Source organism: Xenopus laevis, chromosome 2L, assembly GCF_017654675.1.
Source record: "Xenopus laevis strain J_2021 chromosome 2L, Xenopus_laevis_v10.1, whole genome shotgun sequence".
NCBI lineage: Eukaryota > Metazoa > Chordata > Amphibia > Anura > Pipidae > Xenopus > Xenopus laevis.
The window spans coordinates 43,563,729-43,575,264 of NC_054373.1; the positions used below are offsets into that span (position 1 = coordinate 43,563,729).

An 11,536-nucleotide genomic window follows, 5' to 3' on the forward strand; every position below is an offset into this window, starting at 1 on the left:
GTACAAAACAAGCACATGACTGTGTGGTATAGGTGCCCTCTGGGAGGCCATTAGGGTGTCAATGAAAATAGTAAGAAACAGAATATAAAAGAGCCATGTTGTTATGTGTATGAATTGTCTAATAAAGAATATTACATTGCAAGATGCACATCTGTTTATTTGTTTGTGAGGGTTTTGTAAGATATTGCACATTCCTCTTACACTGACACATATTAATAGTTCAGTTGCTCTTTCCTGTTAGGAACAAGCTGTGGGCATGAAGCTCAACACAAACGTTGCCACATATAATTTCTTCAATGACTTGATTCTCAGCTCTCTTCCGTTATCCAGAAAACTCAGAATTACAGAAAGGTCGTCTCCCATAGACTCCATAATAATCAAATAATCCAAATTTTTTTTTCCCATTTTCTCTGTAATAATAAAACAGTAACGTGTACTTGATACTAAGATATAATTAATCCTCATTGGAAGCAAAACCAGCCTATTGGGTTTAGTTAATGTTTACATGATTTTCTAGTAGACTTAAAGTATGAAGATCAAAATTATGGAAAGATCACTTATCTGGAAAACCCCAGGTCCCGAGCATTCTGGATAATAGATCCCATACCTGTACAAATACCTGTGGACATTAATAGGCTCCAATACCCTACAAGAGCCGCACCTAAATACTGTGGTGTCATACAGACAAAGAAGCCATAAGTCAGGCAGGAGTAAATATAGGGTTGTCTTCTCATACTTTCAGACTATGTGCCTATAATTAATGGCACATATATATTTGAAAGAGTGGAGTCACATTTGGCTTTACTGGTAATTTTAATGGGACCCCAGCACAGTCACCCCTCCTCTAAACTGCACCAAAGAGACACCCCAGAACTGTTCTGCTCCCCCTACTTCAATTGAAAAGGCAGAGCTGGGCAGCAGGGTTGGTGGCTGCTTCGTTTCATGTCACTGGTTCTCTAACTGCAATTTCTGACCAGGAACCCTTGTACTGGGACTGGAAGCAAAGAATAGACTGGTTCCAAGTGCTCAAGCTCTTGTTTGTTGATCAGCACCAGGATCAGAAAGTGAAATGACCAGACGAGGTGTCTAACAACACTCGTCCTTTTCAGCTGAGATTTAGGGGATTGTGAGGAATGTTTAGTGCAGATGGGGAGAGGTTACTGTGCAGGAGCCCCAAATAAATGAGCACATGGAGTCTGAAACAGCACAAAATCTTCTGGTATATGTGCCCTTAGAATTATCTTATAATATTATAACATAATGAGACAGAATGTATAAAAGGGTGATTATAGCCAAGGTTTGTGCTTGTCCTATTCACTGAGTGAATCATGTTTCATATTTGGCTTTAACACCTTGTCCCGCAGTCTTGAATTAGACTTTTCTTTCAGCCACTGTCCTTTGATTTCTGTCAGCCCCTGTTATTATTAGTGGAATTCTGTGGTTCTTTGGAGAACTTAGGCCTGCGGCACAAATAAAGTGAGATAAACTGCTGTACACTCATTTTGGTGTATAATGTTTGCAGTACAATATGTAAACTAGTCAGTAAATATTAGTCAGTGTCTGTATAGTTTAGCCACACACAATTCAGCCATAGGCACAAGCTGTACTTTGGGAAGCAAAGGGCAAGAAGTAACCAAACTATATAGTGTTTGGTCTAAAGGAATTCACTTGTCATCATCCTACATACCTGAGTCTGAGTGATTTCAGATCATCTTTGGTGATATCATGCAGTACATTATACAGGGTGTATTCTTCTTCCACAAACTGGGGATTTAGAATTGGTTAGAGAAATAATTAAATATCATTAATGACTTCATTTCATCCTTTAATATGAACTACACACTGTACTTCATACACATCTTAGAGTATATACATAAACAAGTTTCTAGATGACAGCTAGAGGCACATTTATCAAGGGTCAAATTTCTAATTCATGTGTTTGATTTTACTCGGAATTCGATTGTGAGTTTATTTGTTAAAAAAAAATTGAATATGTAAATTCGGACGACTTTTATCCACCCAAAAACTCGAATTGAATTCGATTTGAATCTGACCAAACTCAAATCACGTTTTTTCTCTGGAAAAAAACTCGAATGTCAGGAAGGCTGCAAACATCATCAAATTGGTCTCTGGATCTCTCCCATTGACTTATACATGAACTTGGCAGGTTTTAGGTGGCGAATAGTCTAAATCGAATTCTTAATGGGCCAGATCTCGAAAATCAAATTTGAGTTTTTTAAAAAAATTCTATTCAAGTTTGAATAATTCACTTGACAATTTAGACAATAAGAAAATTAGAAAATTAAAATTTTCAATTTGACCCTTAATAAATCTGCCCCCTAGTCTTATCCAGCTGTTCCATGGATACCTTTATTTGTTATGCATGGTAACAAGAAATAAGAGAGCTGCTTGCCAATAAGACTGAACTTGGGAAAATCACGCACGTCGTTTTTACCTGGTTTACTGCATCGTCAGTAGCTCCAAGTTCCCTCAGCCAATTAACAAGTTCTTGGTCTGTGGGGTTGTCGTGTGACACATAAGGGACAGGTGTCTGTGGAATATCTGAGGAAAGAATTACAGAAAGGTCAGGACAGACTTATACAGGAACAGTATAAAGTGACATTATCCTCCCCTTCTGTAACGTCTGCTGAGAGCAGCACAAACTTCATATAAAGACAGAATGCACAGTCTGAGCAATTTGTTTTCTCTTAGCGGAGAGTTTTGTGTGTCATAAATCAATGCAGAATACATTGGATTAATTCCTCTGAAATCTCTGGATCAGATTTGATCTGACCAACCATTATTATTATGGTGAGATATAATTTGGCAGCTCCCAATAGGCAATACACAAGGATAGATAAATACTGGGGAGAAAAACCAGTGTCTGGATGTTTTACTGAACGTTTATAGACAGAAGAGATACTGTATATGTCCAACATATAAATATTCCTGAAGGCTACGATCACTTACTTTCTCATGACTCTTAGCCAGTGTACAACTCTAGGGCCAGCATACACAGGCAAGTGTCACATGAGCAACTTCTTTATAGATATAACTTACATGTATAGTGTCAATTTTTATATACAGTGTAAATAAAAGAAAGTTACCTGTCCCTGTGCAAGATAAATATTCGTACTTCAACTGTGCTAAGCAATTAGCCTGACTGGTCTGATTTGTATTTGTGTTTACTTTCACAATGTATAAGTACGTTGTACTTTCTCTTTAATTTCTTATAGTATTAAACCTATAGGCACGGGCCATTCTGCACAGGAGTGGAATTTGCAATACCAGTTGCTCTAGTCCTCTAGTCCCTTGGGCCACTCCCTACAGGTCAGTTGAGTTTCATTGTTTCATACACGCTGCTCGATAATAGACTAGACACCAATGCATAACAGGCAGGGCTGGTCCTATCAAATGTGGGGCCCAATTGGGACCATGTTGGCGGGGCCCCTAGACAAAGTGTTGCTGGCTACTGACACACCAAGTATTTAGGAAAATAAGGGCATACAGGCACAAAATAGAAAGGAAAGGGGCAGACAAGGTAACATAATAGGGGCACACAGGGTAAGAGAGAGAGGGAGGAAATAGGAGAGTGGACTGGGCCAATTAGTTTGGAGCTGGGCCGATTCAGCTTGGGAGCAGGCTTGGTTGGATTGGGGGCAGGCAGGGCCTATCAAGGTTGGAGGAAAGCTGGGCCTATGAGAGTTGGGGGCAGGCTAGACCTATGGATTTGGGGATGGGCTGGACTCTCAAAGTTGGGGGCAGGCCAGGCAGCATCATGTGCTGAGGGAAATATTATCTGTGCTGCCCTGTGGTGCGGGGCCCCCCAGAGGTGCGGGGCCCAATTGGGCCCAATTGGCCTAAGGCCGGCCCTGATAACAGGCTTACATGCTTGTGAAACAAATACAAAACATACTATACGTCAGTGTAATGGTATTTGTGAGCTGTGATCATTCTGGTGTTGTTTGCAAAGCAAATCTTCCATGTGACAGTTGTGGTCCTTACAACTTACAGTGAAGTAGAAGGGGTTTGGGGTGTATATGGACATGGTTTGGTACATCAGGCCGTCAACATTCTTATTAGTCTATATCATAATATTTGAACAAAATGTAGGTGTATTTTAACTATATTTATATGGTGCTCCACTATTCAAAACATTTAAACAGATTGATGGATTCAAGTACCCATTCACATACCCCAAATCTGTCTCATCTGTATTTTCCTCTGCCAGTAGGACAATCCCCACAGTTTGGTTTGCAGTTGAAAATATCTGCAGATCCTGCATTTCCTTTATTTTCCATGTTTTTATTTGTTTCATGCTGTTCTCTCTGTGTCTCTTTAGAGTGCCATGACTGATGTACCTTATTAAGTGACACTTTTCTATTCATTTTCCCATCAAGCTCTCCTCAATTAAATCTCTTAACCATGGGTAACTACTCTTCTTCACTTGATGAGGGTAAGGCTTCTCTGCTCCAGCCTTAGGTCTTGAATGCATGTAAATAATGGCAACTCTCCATCCCCACACTCAGGGGCCGATTCACTAAGCTCGAGTGAAGGATTCGAATGAAAAAAATTCGAATTTCGAAGTATTTTTTGGGTACTTCGACCATCGAATTGGTTAAATTCGTTCGAATACGAACGAAATCGAAGGAATCTACTTCGGCAGATAAAACCTACCGAAGTCAATGTTAGCCTATGGGGAAGGTCCCCATAGGTTTGCTAACCTTTTTTTGATCGAAGGATTTTCCTTCGATCGTTGGATTAAAATCCTTCGAATCGTTCGATTCGAAGGATTTAATCGAAAAATCCTTCGATCGATCGAACGAACGTTTAGCGCTAAATCCTTCGACTTCGATATTCGAAGTCGAAGGATTTCAATTCGAGGGTCGAATTTCGAAGTATTTTTAACTTCGAAATTCGACCCTTAATGAATCTGCCCCTCAGTGTTTGTACTGCTGCGTGTTCCCTAGGGCACTGCACTCGGCATCACATGTACTAATCAGAGTGGCAGCACCCATGTGTGCACCTATGCATTGAAGCGTGCATCAATTAGCCAGGAAAGGACATGTTAGGCTAACAGCAGTAACTATTAAGACAAGATCGTACAATCATTCCAATAAGTAGTGGTTTAACTCAATCAATAGCATAGTGAAAATAAACAATGTTTTAGGGTTGGATTTCAGCCATGCTTCATGAGACACTTGACGTCCATCCATAACGCGAGGCTTGGGGTAGTACTGCATAGTCTACACCAGGGGTCCCCAAAGATTTTTACCCATGAGTCAAATTCAAAAGTAAAAAAAAGTTGGGGAGCAACATGATCATGCAAAAAGTTCCTGGGGATGCCAAATTAGACCTGTGATTGGCTATTGGTTAGCCCCTATATGGACTGGCTGCCTACAGTAGGCTCTTTTTGGCAGTACACAAGGTTTTGATGCCACAAAATTCTAAAATAATCACCTGCTTCAAGGCCACTAGAATCAACATCAAAGCGGTTGGTGAGCAACATGGTGCTCGGCGCTCGCGAGCCACTGGTTGGGGATCACTGTCCTACACATATTGTATTACCAGGCCTTTCAGATTCAGAACATATCAAAGCAGCACTCTTCTGACCAATAGGTGCCCTAGATGATCAGTAATATATATTTAAATCTCACAATACCAATTAGGAGAAGTGGAAGGAATAGTACTACACTAATTGGGCGGATTGCTGGCTTTATTGTGACTTGTAGAGATTAGTGTTCTGGAGCATGATAATATCATTAACAATATTAACTAATAATCTAAGGCCAAGGTTACACTAAATGGATTGTCTGTTTTCTTCCGCAGGCATTTATTCTAGAGGTGGAAGAAAGTGGATCCACTCTTATGCACACACCTCATAGCTCCAATGGTAGGCCGTTGTCTGCCTGTGTGGAGTTACATGGAGTGCATATCAGAGCAAAAACACAAATGCATACATTTTAGTTTAATATCCACTCCATGTAGCTCCACACCAGTCCAACTCTGGGCCTGTTATTTGAGCTATGGAGGTGTTCACATAATATAAAGTAGATCTGCTTTCCTCCGTCTCCAGAAAAAAGGCCTGTGGAGGAAAATGGACAACACACTTAAAGTGTGCCCCGGGCCCTTATGCATTTAATCCATTGTTGTGCTGTTTTCTAACTCAATTGGAGTGTGCATGCAGTGATGCTAAAATGAATAAAAGCACTCCCTTAGTCTGCCCCTTTCTGCAGACTTTGCCCACTAGACTACTTGTACACTACTAATATACTTCGATATTCGAAGTCGAAGGATTTTACTTCGACAGTCGAATATCGAGGGTTAATTAACCCTCGATATTCGACCCTAGGTAAATGTGCCCCCTAGTGTGTGAATGTGATAGGGAGCTTTGATTGTAAGCTCCACTGGGGCAGGGACTGATGTGGATCATAAGCTCTGCAGAATATGTCAGAGCTATATAAATAACGGGCAATAATGATCATGTACAAAGTATCTCCTAGTGCTTCTATTGTATACTGATACACAAACAGGCATTTTACATAATGAAAATAATTTATACTATACTGTACTGGTACTATAGCTTGTGTTTATAGTAAAGATCCAAAATATATATTAGCCTTTTCCCTGGGCCGGTGCTCCTTTTAGGAAGAACATGCACTGGTCTAGGGAAGAAAGAGGGCAGCACCCAGGGCCGTATTTTATATAGACCCCCAAGGGCCTGTGCCTCTCCACCCTCCACCATGGATTTTCATAGGAAATCTGGTGAGGGGTAGGGGGTCTGAGGAAGACTACGGAAGTGACGACGCGCTGATGTCGGTGCGCAACATCAGTGCATGACGTAGGGGTGCACACTGGCGCCTAGGGCGGCATCGGACCTAAATACAACCCTGGCAGCACCACCATTTTACCAATCTTTCCCACGCACTCCTAGAGCAGACTGGAAGGCCCATAATTAGGACTGTTTCCATGGTCAAGTTGTGATAAATCTCACATTCGAATTTACATTTGAATAGGGGGATTAAAATTCAAATGTGTGAATCGAAAATTCGAATTCGATTTGACTATTCGACCCTTGATAAATCAAAAGACCAACCAAAATTAAGTTGAAGTTTATTTTTCAGTGTAATAGGTCCATTTTCAATCGAATAGGTCAGTTTTCAGCTGAATTCGGATTGTTCAAATCGAAGGATTAGCGCATTAGATCGAATTCAATTCAAAGTTTTTTACCACCAATTGACTCCAAATGGGTTCTAGGAGGTCCCCCATAGGCTAAAACGGCAATTCGGCAGATTTTAGATGGCGAATGGTCGACGTCGAATTTTTAAAGAGACAGTACATGATAAATTTCAATTTTGAATTTTTTAATTTCTTTCAAATTCGAATCGAATTTGGACTATTCCCTAGTCGAAGTACAATGAAAATAGCTTGAAACTTGGATTTTTTTGTAGACTTAAGGTATGAAGATCCAAATGACAGAAAGATCCATTATCCGGATCAGGTCTCCAGCATTCTGGATAACAGGTCCCATACCTGTATTCCCTGACATTTTCCATTTTTCTCTGGTGTCCCATAATTACAGCGCTAGGAGGATCAGATCAGCAATGAAGGATAAAGTATGCAGATGGCAAGAAGGGAAAGTGTAGCTAAATGCTGAGAACATGCCCCATATTACCACACACCGTCATTAACATGGATAAATGTATTCCCTGTAAAGGAAAGGAGAATTGAAATAAATGTGGTTCAAGTCATAAACTGAAGCTCAGTGCAATATCACAAAGCACTAGTGAAACATTATTAACTGACTGCAATTACCAATACTCACCCAAAAACCAATTTATGATTTATTTTTAAACAATTATACAGCAATTTATTGACCACAGCAGAACCAGTCTTATGAGAAGACTTATTTAGGAAGCCAATCGCAATTCGCAAAGTGCTACATTGTACGCAGGAAATCCTTTTTTTTAACCCATAATGCATTATATTAGCTGCTATTAGCTAGGTTCAAATCAATTGTGTATGTGGGTGCAAAGTGATAACAGGACCCAGGAAGTACAACAGGTGTTTCCTCTCCTGGGATCAGTGCCAGGCCAGGTCTGTCAGTTGCCCCAGGCAACAAAGCTGGCCGTTGGCAACTTCGTGAACTCGTGTGCGTAACCAAGGACGCACGTGCATAATCGAGGGCGCGTGCGTAATTGTGCGTAAATGAGGACGCGCATGCGTAATTGTGTGTAACCGCGCGCAACAGAGGGCACGCGCACGTAACTGTGCGTAACCGTGCGCAACGTCGTGCGCGCATGGTCGTGCGCAAAGCACTTCGACGTCACAGAGCGCACCCAATTTTAAATGTGGTAACACTTGCCGGACTAGGGGTAGGGCTGCATATAAGGTAAGTTCCTGGCGCCCCCAAGCTTTGTGCCCTAGGCACGTGCCTCTTGTGCCGACCCCTAGTTCCGGCCCTGCCTGGGAACCCTACCTGAGTGCAGTGATGCTGCTCAATGCCAGTCTCCAGGCTTAGTGGACATGGGACTACTGACTACTGTTTTCTACTGAAAATGCAACTTTTTTCACAGCATAGTAAAAGTTTTCCCCAAATAATGCAGACGAACCCTTTGCTTCCATGGCATTATACTGGCTGAAAATTGAGTACATATGGGTGCACCAAGGAGTCCCTTTACTTACTGCTCAGCTAAGTCAGGTCTTTCTAAAAGGTATTTCTTCACACCTAAGCACATTGCACCTTCATCTCATGCACAATAGAAGGTAAAGCCATTGTACTGGTGCACAGCCCATGAACAAATAAGCATAATCAGGTGTAGGTGCCTTGTGTAGGGAATCTAATGAACATGTTTGTGCACCCATGTTAGCAACCAAAAACTGCTCCTTGAAATAGAAAATGAGCCCTGTAATACCAGCATATTTTATTCTAACTGGCCATCTCTCTATGGGGTGTATTTATCAGAAAGTGAAGTTAGAGATCACCACAGTCCGCTAGAGAGAAATACCGCCTCTCTCCATTCATTTCTATGGTATTTTTAAAGGCTTATTTATCAAAGGGTGAACTTTCACCGTTTGATAAATATGTCTTTAAAAATCCCATAGAAATGAATGGAGAGAGGCGATATTTCTCTCTAGCGGACTGTGGTGATTTCTAACTTCACTCTTTGATAAATCGACCCCTGTGCGTGTGTCGGCATCCTTATGTCAGCCAGCAAGTAAAACAATGGAATTTGTCCAAACTAGAGGTTTCTGTGGCAAACTGGTAACCTCCATTAAACTTGCACTGGCCCTGTAGCAATGTTTAATGTTCTTCCCATGTATTATCTATGTATAGTAAATTTACTGTACTGCACATGATACACCCAGCTTAATTTGGTGCTGGGGGATACTTGAAAAAAGATAAAAAGATAGGCAGTGCTGTAGAAGAAAGTGTTAGGGCTGGTGGCAAGGTTATGAAAAAAGGGGGGGGGGCAAGAAATCTGAAACCTCAGGGTTTTAACAATTCATTCTCTTTTATGGGTTCTGATTCAGTCAGCTGAAGATTTTGGTGAATCCCACAAAGAGAGCTGAGATTTGTTAAACTCTCGGATTCAGTGTATTTGAAATTTTTACCCTGCTTAAAAAAACATCTATTTATGACAAAGTTATATTTGAAATTTTAGGGTACCTTCATTCATATCAGCTAGACGGCCCTTAGAATGAGATGCACCTGTTGTCCTAAAGGATTTGCTGATAAACTTGTGTGACATGCCACACGGATCCTGCAAAATAAATGTAACGCTTAAACACAGAGCAAATGTTTCGACGCCAGTAGCTTTTCCCTGGGCTGCTGCTCCTTTTAGGAAGAACATGCACTGGTCTAGGGAAGAAAGAGGGCAGCACCCAGGGCCATATTTATATATAGGCCCCTGCGGGCCTGTGCCTCCCCACCCTCCGCCATGGAAATCCGGTGAGAGGTAGGTGATCCGAGTAAGACCACGAAAGTGACGGCACGCTGACGTAGGGGCGTGTTTAGGTCTGATGCCTAGAGACCTAAATACAACCCTGGCAGCACCACCACTTTACTTATCTTTCAAGGTGTGATAAATCTCACATTCGAATTTACATTTGAATAGGGGGATTAAAATTAGAATGTGTGAATTTTTAAACTCGAAAATTCGAATTCGATTTGACTATTCGACCCTTGATAAATCTGCCCCTACGACTAATGCATGAGATGTGGAGAAAATTTTGAAAATTTCATTTAATAAATTGTCCAGAGTGGACATGATGGGCTGGAAAAATAGCAGCCATGTATTTGCAATGCACACCTGCCAAGTCTAATTTACAACAAGCCATTTCAAATACAGCCCAATTTGCATGGTGATAGACAGTGGCGTAACTACCAGGGGTGTAGTGGGTGTGACTGCACCCGGGGCCGCAATATTTGGGAATAGGAAAAACTCGGTTGCACAGTAGAAGCTGGTCGGTAGGTGTGGCCAGTGCTCTGCATTGGGAATCGAAGGGAAGGCTGTGCAACAGGGCTCGGTAGACAGGTGGCGCTAGCGTGCATTAATTATGGGTTGGTGGGTACAAGATTGAAGAGAAGCCCCGCGAGTCTCCAGCACAAGGGCAACATGGCAGCTCCACCCTGGAAGTTGGCTGTTACTTGGCTTTAACCCGTGCTGCCCAGGATGGAATTAGCACCTTGCTGTCCTGTCTTGCGTCTCAGGCGCATCTGCTGCAGGACCTCTTGGGGCAAAACTGCATGAGACTCCATGAGCCTGTAACCGCGTCATGTGCAGTCAAATACCACCGTGTCGCCTTCTCCTCTCGGCTGTGCGGTTAACCCCTTGTGTGCCAGACTGCCCATTAATACATAGCATGAAGCAAAGTGAATTGGTGCTGGTGAGTCTGTGTCCAGATAGTTGTAAATTCCCTAGCCAGTAAAGGGTTAATGGGCCTGGGGGAATGTATAGTGCTGTGTATTAAGTGGTACTATCAGAAAAACAGTAACCAAGACAACAGCACTTTTCTGATGCAACATGTGTATACATCATATGTTGCTATGGCCACTGACCATAGCAACAAGGGTGTAGTTTACATTCCAAGATCTTCTGCAGCAGTGGGCACCGGGGCACAGGGGGGCAGCACACCAGCAGCACTTCGGCATGCGATTCATAGGGAGGGCCCGACAGGGGGGCCCTAATGATTATCCTGTACCAGGGCCCGCCGGTGACTAGTTACGCCACTGGTGATAGAATTATCATAGCAATAATGAAAATACACTCTCTCATACCTGGGATCACATAATGCACCCAGCACCCACCGTCCAGTGAAGCCCAATCAGTGTTCTCCCCAGGACTTGAAATATTGGGCCAGGAAAACAGAACATCTGCTATGAACATTTGGATGTTTTTTAAAGTCCCAACTAGTAGAAAGTTGGACAACTAGTCCAAATCCAGTTCAGGTGGGACAGAAGCACACTTTCCCCCACAATAAGGTGTCATTGCTTCCCCTTCAATCCACGCAGTAATGAAGGTTACTATTCAAG

The 11,536-nt window shown here is 42.1% G+C and overlaps 1 long non-coding RNA gene across 2 annotated transcripts; it reads right to left on the reverse strand.

Moving 5' to 3' along the window:
• Positions 1–1,687: 1,687 nt before the first annotated feature.
• LOC121399883 lies at positions 1,688–9,726 on the reverse strand. Of its 2 annotated transcripts, XR_005965309.1 has the most exons (4): positions 9,671–9,726; positions 7,534–7,709; positions 2,456–2,562; positions 1,688–1,764 (listed from the first exon to the last, which is right to left on the reverse strand). It is a non-coding gene; the product is annotated as an uncharacterized LOC121399883 (long non-coding RNA). The 2 variants fall into 2 exon arrangements; XR_005965308.1 differs by lacking the exons at positions 7,534–7,709; positions 9,671–9,726 and having other exon boundaries at positions 2,456–2,711.
• Between the last annotated feature and the right edge of the window lie 1,810 nt (positions 9,727–11,536).